Raw genomic sequence first — 18047 nt, forward strand, 5'->3', positions numbered from 1 at the left:
TCAGAATAATGTAGGTCAGATGAGACTTTCTAATCTATGGTTTCTATACTTATTTATAGCATACCCCATTATTCACAGTACTGTAAAGAAAGCATCTCTGGCTCTTAGGTGCAAGGTTGCTCTCAAGAAAAAGCTCTGAAGAGAAGGTATAGGCATGTGGCAAGAGGAAGTTCCTAGAAAGCACCAGGAGCCGGGGTTAAGAACCAAGCAGTCTGCTGCCAACAAAATGCTCTTACCCGGAGTTTTTTCATGTTCTACTAGATTGAATGAAGCACTTGTCCTAACTACAGGTAGTTCTGACTTCCAGCAATTTGACTTTTACTGAGTCACACACCCATTGCTCTGCCAATTACTCAGAGCCCTGGCAGGAGGCCACACAGCTGCATCATTGGCACTGAATCCTAACATAACCGAAAAGTTCAGACCCTTGGGTCTTGGTTCCTGAATTCTCATGACCCCATGATAGCCCCAGCGGCCTCTTACGCTTTTTCCTCTGGCACTTAATGTCAGTATTCCTGCATCAATAATTACTGTAAGACGCAACATACACAGTTGTACTATTAACCTTCGTGAGCATGTTCTCACTTTAAGCCCATAATACTCATTAATATTAATTGTATATTTACTATGCACAGGTCGATGTAAGAGCCATTCTGAGTAGATAAGTATATTTAATCCTGGAAAAGGTCCCAGTGGAGGATGCTCAGAATCCTTTTCAGAGACTGGGTTTACTCCAACTTTCTGCTAATGTAGACCCTAAGATGCAGCCAAGATCTTCCAAGGAATAACATTGATCTTCCCCAAGAAGACACTTAGTTAACTTTTAACCACACATTATTTATACAAGTTAGAATTTCAGGAGGTTATGCATTTTTGTGCATCTGATAAACAAAGCAACTAAGTTTTGAACATTGTGAAAATATAGTATATTCTACCTAAGTGTTTGAATTTAATAATAATTAAGTTATATATCTGAATATAGATGTTATCATTATTATTTTTAATTGAAGAGACAGAGAATGAGAATAAGAGAAAGAGGATTCGCAAGCACTGATTCATACCCTAAGTGCTCAGAATAGCAGGATGTGGTCCAAAGCAGAAAGAGATGCAGAACTCTGTCTCTGGGTGGCAATCAATCACTCGAGCATCATTGTTTTCCCTGTGGTCTGCATTTTTATGTGTGCAGACTCAGAAATTGGAGGTGGGAATCTAATATCGTAACTCTAACTTATAAATAATATCAGGTTACTAATTAGAAAATTGTTTTTCATAACACTGCCTCTATATGGAAACCAGTCAATCCAAGTCAGTTCATGTGCAGTTAAAGTGATTAATTAGAAATTCAAGAATTGTCTAAGAAAGGTCTAGCAAAAGAACAGCAGATGATCTTCGGAAGAGGAACTATACTCTTGGTTGTTGGATGCAAACAGTGTGAAATTAAAATCGTATCAGACTTAAAAGTCTCGCTGTTTACTTGAATTTCAAAGTCATCTTCCCAGAGGGCGTCTTTTGATGGCATCGGGGGGGTTAACATTTAGAGGTGTTATGGAAATATCTTTTGAGGTCAGTTTGCTCTCTGTTAAAATGTTGAGAGATTTCTATCAGCCCCATACATTTTAATAGTGTCAGGTCTTTTCATTAGATTTTCAGATAATAAATGGTGGTCTTTGGTCTAGCTAAATGGTGAAAGCCTTCTTGATTTGTGCTTTTCTTGTTACACTGCATTTGCTGATAAAGTTGGCAGTCTCGTGTCCTGCGAAATGCTTCTGTCTGCTCTCATCATGTGTGAAGTCCGATACTGACACTTTCAGAGAATAAATCCTTATCTTTGCTAGTACTGACATGCAATATGTGAGATGACTTCAAAAGTTTCATGGAAAATGAAATTGAAAGACAACATTATTTGGACTGGCATAAATTCTGACGTATAAAGAACACCATTTCAAGTTTTAGCTGCTCTACTTCTTACTTCACTTCATTGCTAAGGTAACTGGGAAAGCAGCAGAAGATCCTTTACGTGCTTTGACTGCTGCAAGTTACTGGGACACCAGGATGGAGTTTAGGCTCCTTTCTTTGGCATAAACTGGCCATAGCTGATGAGGTCATTTGGGGAAGTGAACTGATAGATTCTGTCTGTCTCTCAACTTGCCTTTCAAATAAATAAAGTATTTTTCTTTAAGATAAGTTAATTTGGTCTAAACACTTTTTGCATATTTGAAACACATGTTATGAAGCACTATACATGAATTTTTGGCACCTGAATTACTTTAATTTCTAATTCTACTATCTGAGAATTTTATGTAGCACATTCTATATAGTATTGAAATCTGTGACCTCCCCCTATGATCACTATTGAGCTAACAGTTTTAACCCAATTTTCCTAGCACTTTAGATGCATAGGAGCACCTGGTTCCTGCTCCTTCCTCCAGTTTTCTGTCAACGCGGACCTGGGAGACATGAATGTAGGCTCAAGTGATTGGGTTCCTCCAGCCTACGTGGAAGTCCTGTGTTCTTGTCTCCTGGTTCTGATCTGGGCCTAATGGTTTCTCTCCTCCTCCAGCTCTCTCTTTCTCTGCCTAGCAAACAAACAACAATAAAAATTAGGGGAAAATATTAAAAATTTTGTACAAATGAATCAAACATAAAATTGATTTTAATGGAAAAGAATATGAGCAAGAGTAGTCCCAGAGATGAAGATAACAAATCCCTTCGTCATTAGATTCATTGTGCTCTTGAGAAGGTAAGAAAGATGCAATGCTACTCACACCACTGAGCGTTACATCTCACTCTTGATTGTCATATACGTTATACAGATCCATTCATAGAGTTGGATTTTGAAGGAAATGTTTCATTCCTCATGAAGATATCTTGACATATTGTACGAATGATGACATTGTTTTAAAAGCTGGGGAGGCATCAGTGTGGTACTGAGGTGTAAGATACCTTTTGTGATACTGTCATCTCATTACAGAGTGTTGGTTCAAATCTCAGCTAGTCTGCTTCTGGTTCACTTCCCTGGCAATGAACCTGGGAAAACAGCAGGTGATGGTCCAAGAACCTGGATCCTGCCAAGGACAAACAACAATGAGATTCCTGATCTTGGCTTCACCTAGCCCTGCGGTTGTGGCACGAGGGGGGGCGGGTATACAAGCAGATGGAATGACTCTTTTTTTTCTCTCTTAACCTCTCTTTGTCACTCTGATTTTTGAATAAACAAAGAAAAGATAAAGTTGAAGGAAACGTGGTCATCACCCAAATTAAAAGTAAAGCTAAAATAGTAAAATTTTCATGTATTTTCTTTTAACCTTTCATCTGGTCATTTTTTCAGCTGTATTTTTTTTTTAACAATCAGATTTTAAAACATGTTGAAATGTTGAATGCGCAAAACCAGTAGCATTGTGGTATAGTGTATTAAGTTTCATCCAGTAATGGCATCTCATGTGGGAACCGTTTCTTTTGCTGACTGCTCCACTTCCCATATAGCTTCCAGTTAATGAGTGTGGGAAAACAGTGGAGGATGGCCCAAAAGCTTAGTCCTTGCACTAGCATCAGAGATGCATGTGAAGCACCAGGCTTCTAACATGAACCTAGCCTACTCTCCATTGTGGTCATTTCAGTGGATGTAAGATTTTCTCTCTCTCTCTCTCTCTCTTAACTGTATCTTTAAAGCAAATAAAGTCTCAAAAAGAGAGTTGAGTCCATTGTATTGGCTCAATTGTTTAACCGTCTCCTTGCGAGGGACGGGACTCCAGTTCGCGTCCTGATTGCTTCACTTCCCATCCAGCTCCCTGCTTATGGCCTGGGAAAGAAGTGAAGTATGGCTGATCCAAAGCCTTGAAATCCTGTACCCTCATGGGAGACTTAAGGGAAGCTCCTGGCTCCTGACTTCAGATTGTTTCAGCTCTAGCAACTGTGACCTTTTGGGGGGGGGTTTGATGCACCAGTGAATCTTTCTGTCCTTCTCTCTGTAAACTTGAGTTTTCAATAACAATTAATAAATCTTTTAAAAAAGGAACACCTTAGTGCACCTTCTGATGCATTTTATCTCATTCCACAGAAGCAGCTGCTTTAATTTTCAAAGTGTTTTAGCTGTTTCTTTTGATAATCATTTCCTTTTTCTTAGTAGAATGTTAATTATGTTATTTATTTTAATATACTCATTATTTGCCATGATTGTTGTTATTTACAATTTTGTGGATGTGGAGGTTCTCCTCTCCCTCTTTCCTTCTTCCCTCCTCATCACCTCACCTCCATTATTTTCTGAAATATAACAGTAACATAGTCCTTTACTAACAGTTGCAAGATTAACCTTCTGCTATTTAGATATAACCTCACAATGTAGGTAAAGGCAAAGGTAGAAAATGTGGTATCATGCTGTATAGATTTATTTCCATGTTTCAAAATTTCTGTCCTGCTTTTATTGGGGGATAGAAGCATAAACTGTGAGGTTATTGCTTCCTCATATGCTGATTTCTCTTATGTGGCTCATTTGTGAGAATATATGCCTAATCTTGATTGCCAATATCTATTTATTTTGTAGTTTGTCTAAAGGCTATCTTATATCAGAATGAACATAAGATATTTGTCCTTTTGGGACTGGCTTATTTCACTAAGCATGATGGTTTCCAGTTGGGACTATCTGTTGCAAATGGTAGAATTTCATTTGTTTTTATGGCTGAGTAATATTTGATAAAGTAGATGTACCACGCTTTGTTTACCCTGTCATCTGTTGATAGGCATATGGGTTGTTTCCATGTCTGCTATCATAAGGTGTGGTGTTATATATAGAGGGCTGGTAGATTAGTTCTTAGTCGTCCGAGCATTCTCTACAATGATTTCCATGGTGGCTGCACTGGTCTACACTCCCAAAAACAGTGAATTAAGCTACCATTTCCTTTACATTCTCATCAGCAGTTGGTTGTTGACATTCTCACTGAAGTTCAGTTATTTAATGATTTTAATCGTCACCCAGTCTGATTCTAGATTGTCACCTATTGGTTTCACTTAATTTTCTTTTTAGTGCACAAAATAGAGTTAAAATTTTAGAGATAGTTGGTACCTTTAGAAAGCTTAATTTTTCCTATTTTCTCAATATTTAGGAATTAAAGTTGTTGAGTGAAAGTGAAGAGAGAGACATTGATTTTAGAGGTTGGAGGAGGAAAAAGAGGAATATAAGAAAGAAGGTTCTAGAACTCTAGGAAAACAAATCTATTAGTTACTCATTTCAGTGTATTCTGGAAGAGTAAGGGAAAGAGTAAGAGTATATGTTTTATCAACTCTGTGTGTGGAAAGACTAGCAAATCACTTATAAAATTAAAAAAAAAATAAACCCTGCATATGACTCTACAATGGGTTTTATCTATCTTAAAGATTAGGATAGTTAAAAAAAAAAGTTCATTGTAATTAGGGTTGGCATGGTGGCAAAGTGGGTGAGGACATTGCTTGTGATGCTATCAAAATTTAAGTCTTAGTCCTGGAGACTCTGATTTTATTGCAGGTGCACTAATGTACCTTGGGTCCCCGTCACCCATGTTGAAGAGCTGGGTGCAGGTGAGGCCCTGAATCAGCTGGACTCAGCCACAGAGCTTCCTCTTTGGGGGAAAAACCAGTGAGTAGAAGGGCTATCTGTCTTCCTTTCCTTCTTACTTTCAAACATATAAATCTTTCTAAACCATCTCATATTTGAATTAAAAATATGTTTGTTTTGGTGCAAAAAATTGAAATTCGTGTATCTTTCTCCATAGTACACATTATGCATTGTGCATGGACTTCACTTTTTTGTTTTGCCTCTACATACAGTTATCCTTTCAGTTCACATTTCCCTGACCTTTCTGAGGTATCCTCATATAACAGTCAATTGTGAACCTTGGTTAAAAGCAAATAAACTTAGAGTAACAGAAAGACAGCTTTTCGTTTGTTTGGTTTCTCTAGGAATTAAATCTGGATCAAATTTATAAGAAATTTGTGTGTTTAGTTCGTGCAATGGCTCAGTGGCTAAATCCTCACTTTGTGGGTGCCGGGATCTAATATGGGTACCAGTCGATGTCTCAGCTGCTCCACTTTCCATCCAGCTTGCTGCTTGTGGCTTGGGAAAGTAGTAGAGGATGACCCAAAGCTTTGGGATTTTGCACCCATGTGGGAGACCCAGAAGAAGTTCCAAGCTCCTAGCTTCAGATTGGCTCAGCTTAGTGGCCACTTGGGGGTGAGTCAGCAGGTGGACAATCTTTTGCTCTGTGTCTCCTTCTCTCTCTAAAGCTTCCTTTTCAATAAATAAATAAATAAATAAACAAATAAATCCTTAACAAAGAAGAAATATGTGTATTTATTATATGGGTTTTAAGTGGCATAAATCAGGTAGCCTTTGCTGAGAACAGCATGTTTTACATGTTGAGGACTTGTATGGTTGACCCCAATCTTAACTCCGTCAGTTCAATGCCTCATCTGCTACAATATCCAAAATAATATTTCCCTTATCTATTGAAGAGAGAAAACTACCGGCATATATATATAAAAAATAGTACTATCCCTTTCCAGCAATATTGGTGGAAATAGAAGTCATTTTTATGAAGTGCTAGGTACAAATGGCCTTCAGTAAATGGAAACTGTTCTGCTACAAGTTTATTGAATGACAACATTATGAGGTGCTCTTTGGAAGTGATTCATGGTCTTAGAATTGGTATTTAAAGTTCAGGTATTTCAATTAATAATCTAAAAGTTACAAAATCCCATGTGTTCAATCTTTTGTGTATATATATATATGTGTGTATATATTACATGCATGCATATTATATAATCTGTCATTTGGTGGTTAACTCACACGTTTTATCGATATGATAGAGAAATAACCTGTGTCTATCAGTTCAATTCCACAAATATCTGCAACAATTGATTGAACACAGGAGTTAGGAAATCAATCCTGTCCTCCAATACGGGTGGCAGAAATGTAGTAACTTTAGCCACTGCCTACTACCTCACATGGGGTTCATTAAAGAGAATCAGTGCTTGGAAACTGAATCTGGACTTGAACTCAGAGACTCACATGGGCTCTGGTTGTTACAATTGGTGTCATAACCACAGAGCTCTATGTCAGCCTCAAGGTAAAGCAATGGTGCTGAATGCTATTGTACCAACTGTTTTAACAATTTTTCAGCTTCGTTACCTTGATGGTTCTCACCTTGCCTATCTTTTCCCATGACTCCTGTTCATGCCAAAAAACTTAGAAGAAGAAAAAAGTCAAACATTCTCTGAATGACTTGCTTCACGTGCTATGCCTGTGCTACTTAATTTCCTAAGGTGCAGAAATCATTAGCCCAGAGTGGATAAAGTAGATGGATAGCAAATATTGATCAAGTGAATGAGCACACTGTGCAAGCATCACACATACCTACTGGGCAATCTCCCATTTCTTTTCCTTTAGTTTACTACTTTGAGATCCAATCATCTGTTGTGGTAAGATAGTATCCTGGATTCCTTCTCATTTGCAATATTTATTTGATTAGCTGCTTGACCTTCAAAGTAATTTTCAGCCCTCACTTACCTCTCTGTCACTTTACCATAATCTGTCAGCTAGTGTGTTGCCATTACTGAAAACTAGTTCCTTGGTCTCTGCCTGACCCAACCCTGGTTCCTTCTCTACATGTCTTCAAGGAAGAATGTTTTAAACTACAGACACAATCATATTTTAGGAATCCTTGTTGATTTATTGCATTAAAAATCTTGACAGTTCTCCATTCTGTCAGTATAATTCCAAAACCTTTAGTTTCTCTTAAAGCATCATTATTTGCCTCCTGAAAGATGACCTGCTAAGATTCCTTCTATCCTTCATTCATTCCCTGCTCCAGTCCGACAGAGTACTGCTCTAAGTGGCAGGTAGCCCTTAACGTCTCATCACATCTTGGTTTAATGACATTCTTTCTCTTATTTGTCTGGATGAGAAGCATTCAACTAACCTGAAATATTCCAGGGGAAGAATGTGAGAAATACACCCTGACTTCGGGAGAAACTAATCTTTCATTCTTTTGTGTACTTACTGACATTGAAAGAGTTGAAATGGCTTTTGATGTGTTTCTTCCTGGACCATGTGAGTGATAGAGCTGGTGGAGCAATGCTTGTCATTCTCTTGGTGCCTGTGTTATTTTCTCTTTACCGTGCTGAAAGAAAAATGTCTGTAATTGGTGTCACTTGGTTAGCATTAGTGAATCGTCAGAAAATTTCACAGGAAGATCTGTAACACACATCTTCAAACTTTTGTTAGCTTATAGCTCATGAACTCATTTTCCCTCTCTCTGGCTTCTGTTTTCTGTCCTTCTGTCAAATGTCTGCATTTGTCTTGTAACGCTGCAAGAGATGACAGTGAAAGCTCTACCAGATAATTTGGAACAGCCTCCCCATCTCAAGATCCTTAACATATCACTTCTTCAAATACCCGCCTCACAAATAAGGCAACGTTTGAAGGTCCCAGGAATTAAAATCTGATATCTTTGGAGGCCAAAATACAAAGCACAAAGTATAGTGATAGGGCAGCCATGGTAAAATAGTCATAGAAATTCTCCTCCCCAGAGAAATAAAAGAAAAAGAAAAAGCTTGCGGATCCCAAGCAATTAGAAAATACAAGCAAGACACATTCATCAGATTTCAAGACCTGAGAATTATTCACTGTGGCAGGAGCTCTATTCTCGAATCTGTACTTCCCTTTTACTGAAAGGTACCATATGTCTGTAGGAGCATAGTTTCATTAGTTTGTCTCCTATCTCTAGTCTGTTGGGATTCTTTTTTTTTTAAAGATTTATTTTTTATTTTTATTGGAAAGGCAGATATACAGAGAGGAGAGACAGAGAGGAAGATCTTCTGTCCAATGATTCACTCCCCTAGTGAGCACAACGGCTGATGCTATGCCAATCCGAAGCCAGGAGCCTCTTCCGGGTCTCCCACGCGGGTGCAGGGTCCCAAAGCTTTGGGCCGTCCTCGACTGCTTTCCCGGGCCACAGGCAGAGAGCTGGAAGGGAAGCGGGGCTGCTGGGATTAGAACCGGCGCCCATATGGGATCCCGGGCGTGCAAGGCGAGGACCTTAACCACTTGCGCCACGGCGCGCTGGGCCCGTCTGTTGGGATTCTTACAAACTTCGGTCAGTATGTTTCTGTTGATACAACATTCTCAAAAATGTCATGGCTCTCCTGTGTATGTCGTGGAAATTCCTTATATTGGGTAACAGGGTCCTCCCAGTTAACCCCTCTTTGTTTATGTCTTCTGTTGAGAGGACTGAATTATGTGATTGATGTCTTCAGCACTAGAAAAAGTTTACTTGACCACAGAACACACTTTCCTAAAAGTGGTCTTTATTAATTTCTTTAACTTGGATAAACTGAAACTTTCCCAAACTATGCTGTATTTTCTATTTTATTTTTGTTCAAGTTATTTCTTCAATATATCTTTGCATCTACAATTTATAAACAGAACGCTGAAGCTGTACTTTTAACATTGTGCTTGAAATCTTCTCAGATAACTACCATGATCACTTCTTAAAATTCTTGCTTTCTGCAAAAATATAGTGCACCATTCTCCCAATTCTGACTAACAAACTCATTTCCTTCTGAGCTTTACCAGAAGAGCTGTTATTATCTGTGTTTCTACCAGTAGTCTATTTAAAATAATTCAGGTTTGTTCCATCATGTCTCAATAATGTTCAGACCTCTATCTCTTATCCAGTTTCAGAGGCACTTCTGTGTGTTCGCTTGCTGGCCAGAGCAAAAATTTTTTCCATTTGAACTTCCACATGAGAAACAGAATGGCTAGGCTCTTTGTGTCAATTAATTGATTAATCCATATAGATGTCTTAAGCTGCTTCTTACAAGGAACTGTTTCGGGTAATTGTATGAGCTGCTGTCAAAGTCAATCTGCATTTCATCAAGCAGACCTATGGGAGACATGACCCTGGGACGATTAAGTACTGATGTTCACAGCAGCACGTCCCTTCCGTACACATCCCAGTTCTCCTAAGCCCTTTAAACTGCTTGAAAGGCTTTTTGCAAATCATTTTGGATAGTAATCTTTACTAAGAGCTGATTGACTTTAGTTTCATCTGCAAAATAATGATTTTGACAATGCCTAGACAATTGTTTGATTGGAACAGCTGGGAAGTGAAGACCATGTCCTGGGCAAGCTAACACACAAAACTGATACTCTAAATAGTCCAATGGTGAGGACCACAGTTGGCATTTGGCCCCCTTTTCATTCATGCTGAATAAATAAGCAATGGTTGTTCCACTTTGTAAGTAACACTTCTGCTGCTCTCAGCTCGCTATTGTATTTGAATTATTTGCTAATTGCTTAAATGATACCACCATAATCACATGTTAGTCCCAAAGTTAGGGACAATGCTAGTGCTCAAATCTTGGCTAGCTCACCTCTGTGCATATCCCTGTCTTTGCTCTTCAATAGATGGTATCACATCTATTGATATAGAAAATTTTGTGTCAGAAGGAAAAGGGGCTAATTGAGTCTCAAGTAATCAGTAATTAAAAGGACATACGTCTGTCAAATATGGTCTCTTTCCACACTTAGCATGTATCAATTTGAATTATTCTAAGTATATGTGAGATTATTTTGTTCCTTTTTGTGAATTCCTACTCTGCATTTTTCTTTGGTTACTTTATTCTCTTCATCTGTCACTCACCCCCCTGTCAGGAGTATGAGAAGTATGTACTGGTGATCATATCCTAAAACACAAAATATTAGGTTGTCCTATAAAATTTTCAATAAGTCAAAGTGAAGTTACATCAAGAATTACTCAGAATGTGAACTGCTTTTAATATTCTAAAACACTGCAAGTGCTCTAAGTGCTTGCCATCCAAAGTTAAAATCCATACTATTCACTCTCAACAACTTGGAAAATAATTGTAATATACCAGTATTTTCTTGTTTGTATGTTTTCCTTGAATTTCCAGAGATTGCCCATAGGGACTTTGTTCTCTGTTGTTTTGTTATGTTTCTGTAATTCAGTAATCCTAGACAAGGAAGCACATTAAATATCAGTTTTATGCTTTGACTTTTTTTTTTTGCAAATGTGAAGCATCCATTTTAACTGAATCATATTTATTAAGAAAATTAAAATTATATAGAAGATTTTGAATACTAGTGTTTATACTTAAATTATTTAGACATATCATCTGTTTATTTTGGTTCTTGGAGTGTAAAAAGTGAGTGATTAATTTTAATTGTTAGCATTTCTCAAAAGTCTCAGTTTTGTGCTCAATTCTAGAAATTTGTGCAATTATAATCTCTTCAATTTCTTTCTTTTGATTTGAAAGCTAAGGAGGCATTAGCATGTGTAAGAGGGGAAAAATGGAGCATTCTTGAAGCAAATTTTAAGAGAATGGGAGATTTTTCATTATTTTTTTTCCTGTATTAAGAAATTATTAAATATAATCAGAATTCATGTAATTCACAGATACAATCCTAAGAAGATAAGCATAGTGCTTCTTTTTCTGAAAAATGGAAAATTTTGAAGAATTGAGTTTATACACTGAAAAATGAGGAAGCCAGCCCTGAAAGCAAAGCAATAATTATGTCAAGATAATTGCTCTTATTGAAAACCCTTTCAAATGGGTTTCAGCCTTTCCCTGGGTGTAGCTTAGGAAACTCTCCCTTGCCCTGCACCAAGAGGGCTCTTAAGTTCTGGAAGCATGTTGGAAACTGCACAAGCAGAAACTCCCCCAGTGAGTAATTTTTCAGAAGTCGAAGGAGTGGAGGAGAATTCCAGGGTCAGGTGCACATATCTACAGCTCCAGTTTAAATGGATTGGACACTTAGTTCTTCCCTAAAATGTCTACCTGATCTGCAGCCGTCCTGCAACGACACTAAAATGACGAGGAATCTTGAGGGCCTGGAAAAACAGGAACCACCTCCACAACCAGCACACACGAACACACACACAAATGAACGAGCAAACAAAAAGCAGGTGAACAAAAAGGGGGAGGGCGAGCGAAAAGGTTTATTGCTGAAAGCGGGCTGCTTATATACAGTTCTCCACCAATCACTCCTTGTGGCTCCACTTGGCGCTATCTGATAGGCCAGTAGCAATGACATAATCGCAGTGGGGGCATTAGCCTATCCCTGTGACTTCCTGTTTTCTTATTGGTGGGACAAATCCCGCCTCCTGGCCCTCGGCCAGCTGCCATCTTGAGGCCCCTCATACGCGTGGGGTCAGCTCCCAATGCATCACACCCCACGCTGATCCATATTCAACTTTGTCACCTTACTACTGTCTGCCATACATCTCAGCTCTTTCATGTGGGAAGACAAGAACTTTGGACATTTTCTGTTGGTCCTTTTCAAATGTATGGATGACAAGACGTTATTACCTCAGAGTGGCCGATTTTCTAAGCACAACAACATTTTTTTTTTCAAACTTTATGGACATGCTTTTAAGTTATTTGCCTGGAATCTCATTTCTTAGACACCACTGTTACTCTTTATCACTTTTTCCTTGAGGATTCCTATGTTTGTGGCCATTTGCATGCCTTTTTTTCTGAAGTTCCTGAAATCCTGTTCTAGGATCTGTAATTTATGCTTTACCAAGCAGGGTGCCAAGCCATGTGGATATCCTAACTTGCTAAAATGTGTTTCAAGTTGGGTCAACTACTCAGGATTTCCTGTGTGAAAATTTGAGTCAGGTACATTCTGTGGAATATTTTAATGTGAGTTTCCTTTAAATTGACTGGAAAAGTGCCAAACCGTGTGTTATTCATGATTTGTTTTTTCACCCTACCTCCTGTTACCCACATTCATCTGACCGTAAAAGGCCTTCTAACTAGAGCAAACCCATCCGTGTTTGGGTTCCTCAAATGTTTCTAGCTATTTTTTCAACTGTTGGGGTTTGGCAAACTTTTGTCAAATTTTTGCCAATGTGGTTATTTTATTTCTCTTAAATTTTCAAATCACAGTTAATTCCCAGGAAAATGCAGCCCATATGCTTCTTATTTATTTATATGTAACTCATAAAAATAGTTTCTAACTTGTATTTATGATATCTATATACTATTCCACATCCATCCATATCTTGATCTACTCAGAAATGTGTCCCTTTTTCAGCCTAACTTAGATGAAGGATTTGAACTAAATATGTAACTTCAATAGATCAGTAAACTGAATGTTCAGTGTGATATATTTTTCCTTTCACTTAATTTTTTAATAGAATTAAGTGATATACTTTTGCCTAAGTCAACAAGCTGTCCCATAAATTAAACCAACTAACAAGTAACACACGTAAATTGTATGTTTAAAATCCAGGGGAAGCAAATTATTTATATTGTTTGGTGTTTGTCAGCACATCTGAGTTAATTTCCATTAATTTCAAAGATAGAATATTAGATTTATGTTCATAAAAGTTTGGGAAAATTATTGGTATAGTGAACATTGCTTAATTTAACTTTACATATATTCTAAAATGTCTAACCAACAAAGTAAATCTACTTCACTGTGAAAAAGTACAGATTAACCTTAGAAGCTGAGCTAAGGGATAAACTTTATGCACCTTCGAGAATTTTAAGGTAATAGAATATGATATTTATTTTTTTAACAAAGAGGATGAGGAAGCAGCACACTGAAATGATGGTCATAAGATTGTTTTCAAACAAGAGGGCATCATATGAGTGAATCAAGGAATAGTGCAGGTTAACTTGGAAAAATAACAATGTCACTTGGACATCCGGTGGGAAAAAGTTTCTAGAAAGCACCACAGAGAGGAGAGCATCAGCTTTTGCAACTGCAGTGTAGGTGATTTTCCTCGCAAGGAGTAAATCCATTAAAAACCACAGTTCAATTACACTCACTGTAAGTCTTAGAGATTGGCTTCCCCAAGAGAGAAAGGAGGCAAGGTAGAAAAAGTTGGGAAATGGATTTAAAAAATCAAACAGAAGATCATCTGGGGCATGCTAAAAAGATCTTCGAAAACTCATCCTTAGTGACAACACAGAGCATACATGACATTTACTAAATTTACTAAGCTGGGCAGTTGTGGGTAGCTACAACATCGTACAATTATTTCTGCAACGTCTTTGGTCTGGCTTGATATCTACTGTTGGATGTGGTCAATGGGCATCAGTAATGTCAGAGAAATCTCAGATCTCCAATCAAGAGCGGTGGAAAATAATGCTCTGTGGACAGAACTCCACAAAGCATTTAGGAAGATATCTTCAAAGAATAGATACAATTTTTGCACTAGTAGGCATCAAGTTTCTTTGGACTTGATTATTAGACATACTTTGTATAACCATTACATGTACTTTGATATTTTGCGAATTTGAGAGGATGTTTTCTGATGCATAGAGCATAGGATAAAAAGTATGAACACTGAAGTACACATTTTGGTTTTAGTCTCAGCAAATCCACTGAATCTGTCCGTAGAAAGACTCATAATTTGTTACCTTCTCATTCATTCTTTTATTATGTATCACCCCTCACCCAGCATTCCCTTATTTTTAGATTGTGAGACTAATCATGATATTGTCAAAAACGTTGGAACCTACAAAAATATTTTCTAGAGTTTTCAAATCAAGGTTTAATTAAAAACATCTGTGAGGTTTTAAAAATGATGTAGCTGTCTGGCTTCCCACCACAAATATTCTGACTTGGTAGATGTGGGATGGTTATGATTATACACCATTTTACGAAGTTACATAAGTGAATTTGATATGCAGAATCAGTTGATAAGTAGAGCTTAACGAGGTTGAAGTGACTGCTTTAAGAGTTACATAAAGTATTCCGCTCCAGGCGTCTTGGTCACTGTTGCTTTGTTGCTAAATGTACGCCCTCGACATCATGACTTTTGGTGAGCACAACATATTGCTAAACAAATGAAGGGAACAAAGAGCATTGGACAGATTTAACAGTTAGAACAGACTTTTTTTCTTACATAATATTCTCCAAACTGTGTTCAACAAAGTTTCAACAGAGAGGCTACTGATTTTCTATAAATTGTTTAAATTACAATTAGATACACGTGTGCGTTATTTTTATTTAGTAATAAAAATAACAGAGGCACACATTGACAGTATGCAACATTATATTTTGCACATGTATGTATATGTATACATTGTCACACAAATATATGTATATAATGTAAATATAGCATATACAAGTATTATAAAAGAATACAAATATTAATATAAAGTACAAAATATAGTATACTTGAATAACATTTACCATAAAAGCCATTGTCCTCAAATTCAGCTCACTAATGATGTTGACTTTCAGGATTTCAGCAAGTCATTATCTTGAATACTACACACATAGATTTTGTGTAGGGTGGAGTGGAAGTAGGAATATAACTGAGAAAAAATCTTTATTCTGTTGCATCTTTATATAAATTCAAATGATTAATACAGATATAGTCAACTAAGACTTTTAGTTTTACTTTATTTTCTGATACATGTTTGGTGTAGATCTGTTTAAATAAAATAAGACATGATCTTTCCAATTCTGTGGAAGAGCGAAATGAGCATTTACTTGATGAAAATCCAGTCATAACTAAATGTTGCTGGCTTAGTAACTGGTAATTTCATAGTTTATTTTTATTCTTTCCCCAAACATGTATATATTTATATGAGAGTCACAGTTGCAGAGAGAGAGGAAGAAACAGTAAGAAAGATATATATTCCATCTGACAATTCGCTCTCCAAACAGCTACAATGGTCAGGGATGAGTCAGGTCAAAGCTAGGAGCCAGGAGCATCATCCACATCTCCTATGTGGGTACAGGGACCCAAAGACTTGGGTCATTTTTTGTTTTTCCCTGAGGATTATCAGAGAACTGAATGAGAAGGGGAGCAACAGGGCTGAAACCTGCACGCATACGGGATACTGGTATTACAGCAGAAGCTTACCCATCCTGCCACAATGTTAGCCATGACAACATCCCATTGACACAATTCAGCAGTTATTTTTAAGATTTCATACAAGTAAGATACAGCAATAATGAGTCTTAAGTAAATAAACTTCAAAACAAACATTTCCTTTTATATTTTTGAGTGTTTGAACATCAAACTCACAGCAGTAAATATTACTTTTATCTGATTGTAGATTATAAAGATTTTATGAAGGAGATTTTGTAAGCTATTTCCATCGTAAAATAAAGCATCAGTGAATAATGATTAATGCAGGTCTCTATTGATTGGAACTCATGTCATATATATGTGTAAGAGGAATGAATATATATGTGTGGCTGATTTAGCTCTGTGGCCATAATTAGAGTTTTTCATTCCAAAATAAATTTTATTTTCCCATTTCTATCTCAGAACTGTATTCCCTATATAGTTGGTGGATGCCTGATTTCCTAATTAAATACTGCCATAGTCCACGCATATTGGCAGGGATAAGAATCAAAATTATGAAAAGATTTTAGAGATTCTTATACTCAATAGTTACACTTCAGTGTTTAATATCTACTTTTTTGTCTAATAGCATTTAGGTTTTTGCATTGTGATTGCCAATTTCTTTCGTTTTTTTTCCTTACATCCTTTCAAGGCATCCATGCTATATGAACTTTTTAAATTACTTCATGATATTCTCCTGGGAAGAAAGCTGAAATTAAAATGATTGATGGATATCCTTAAAAAACTTTGAAGGAAATAAAGAAAAATTATCTGGACTAAGGAAAGATGCTGGCAAGCAAAATGTTTGGTATTTCCCCACTGGATGTTCTAGAAATTGTGTCCAACGTAGAGACTGTTCTGCCTAGAAGCAAGAGGGCTGGACTTTTACGTCCGTGTTTAGTGAGCTGTTGGCTATGAGACAGCAGTCTGTGTGGCGGGCCAGGTTTCTATCCTCACATGCTTCTGCAGGTGAGTCAGCACGCATCACCTGCAGGCTACCTTCCAGGGAGCTGGGCTGTTATGTGCTGTTAGGCAAATCCCACAGTACCTAAATGTCAAATACATGGTTTTAGACAAAGAAATATGGCTAGAGTTCTAAAATCCTATGCTAAAACATTTTGAGGGATGGCTAAAGTCATTCTGTAATAGGAATGGGACACATGAGAAGAATTTTTAACTAACAGAGCTCAAATATTATGCATGCCACTCAACAGAACACTTAGAATTTGGGGACCCATGAAAATATTGTTATAGAAAAAGCCATGAGCATATCATGTTGAATTTCCTCATAAAAATCATCACTTATTGTATAATGTGGTGTTCGTGCAGCACTGCTGGTCCCCTAGCCTGAGGTCTGAGGGCCTGAGACCTAGGGCATGGAGCCAAGAGGACAGCATTGACCTGGCAAGGCCACCACAACCAGCCTGGCTGAGATACACCCTTGGACATGGGGGAAGGAATTCTGTATAATAAAGACAACGTGGGGGATCCAGCTATGACACTGAATGGAGATTCTGCTCATGAGGATTTTCCAAGGCAACTGTATCTCAGTTTTTGCCTTTTTCTACACCAATATGGGCCAGAATATACAGATCAGTCGAATACTGTAAGATAATTGTATTATTAAGTGGTCATCTCACCCTGGCATGTGTTTTATATTTTTCTTATAAAAACTCTAGTGACCAATTTGAGCAAAAGACAGGAAGTATTATTTTACTACGCTGTCAGAAATTTCCACAAACTTAATACAACACACATATTTCATCTCATCAACAAAACCATCCTGGGACCTCTCGAGCTCAGTAGCGTTAACAGCATGTCTCTCTCTTGCTGTTAGTAATAGTACAATGAACATCATAAATCACTTTGTGTGCTTTGGTTGGACAGATGCTTAGAAGGGGATCAGCACTGTGGGTAGAGAACATTAAGCCACCTCTTGAAATGCAGGCTTCATACACAAGAGAGCCACTTTGTACTCTGCTGCTCTGTTTAGAATCTAGCTTTATGTTGATATACCCAGGAAGGTAGCAAATGCTGGCTCTCACACTCGAACTCCTGCCACCCATGTGGGAGACTAGCATGAGGTTCCTGGCTCCTGGTTTAGGCTGGTAGAGCCAGGCCTATTGCATCCACTGCAAGCAATGAGATCAGGGATGGAAAATCTTTCTCACTTTCTTC

This window comes from Ochotona curzoniae, unplaced genomic scaffold (genome assembly GCF_017591425.1).
Source record: "Ochotona curzoniae isolate NIBS_2020 unplaced genomic scaffold, NIBS_Ocur_1.0 contig_3498, whole genome shotgun sequence".
Classification (NCBI taxonomy): Eukaryota; Metazoa; Chordata; class Mammalia; order Lagomorpha; family Ochotonidae; genus Ochotona; species Ochotona curzoniae.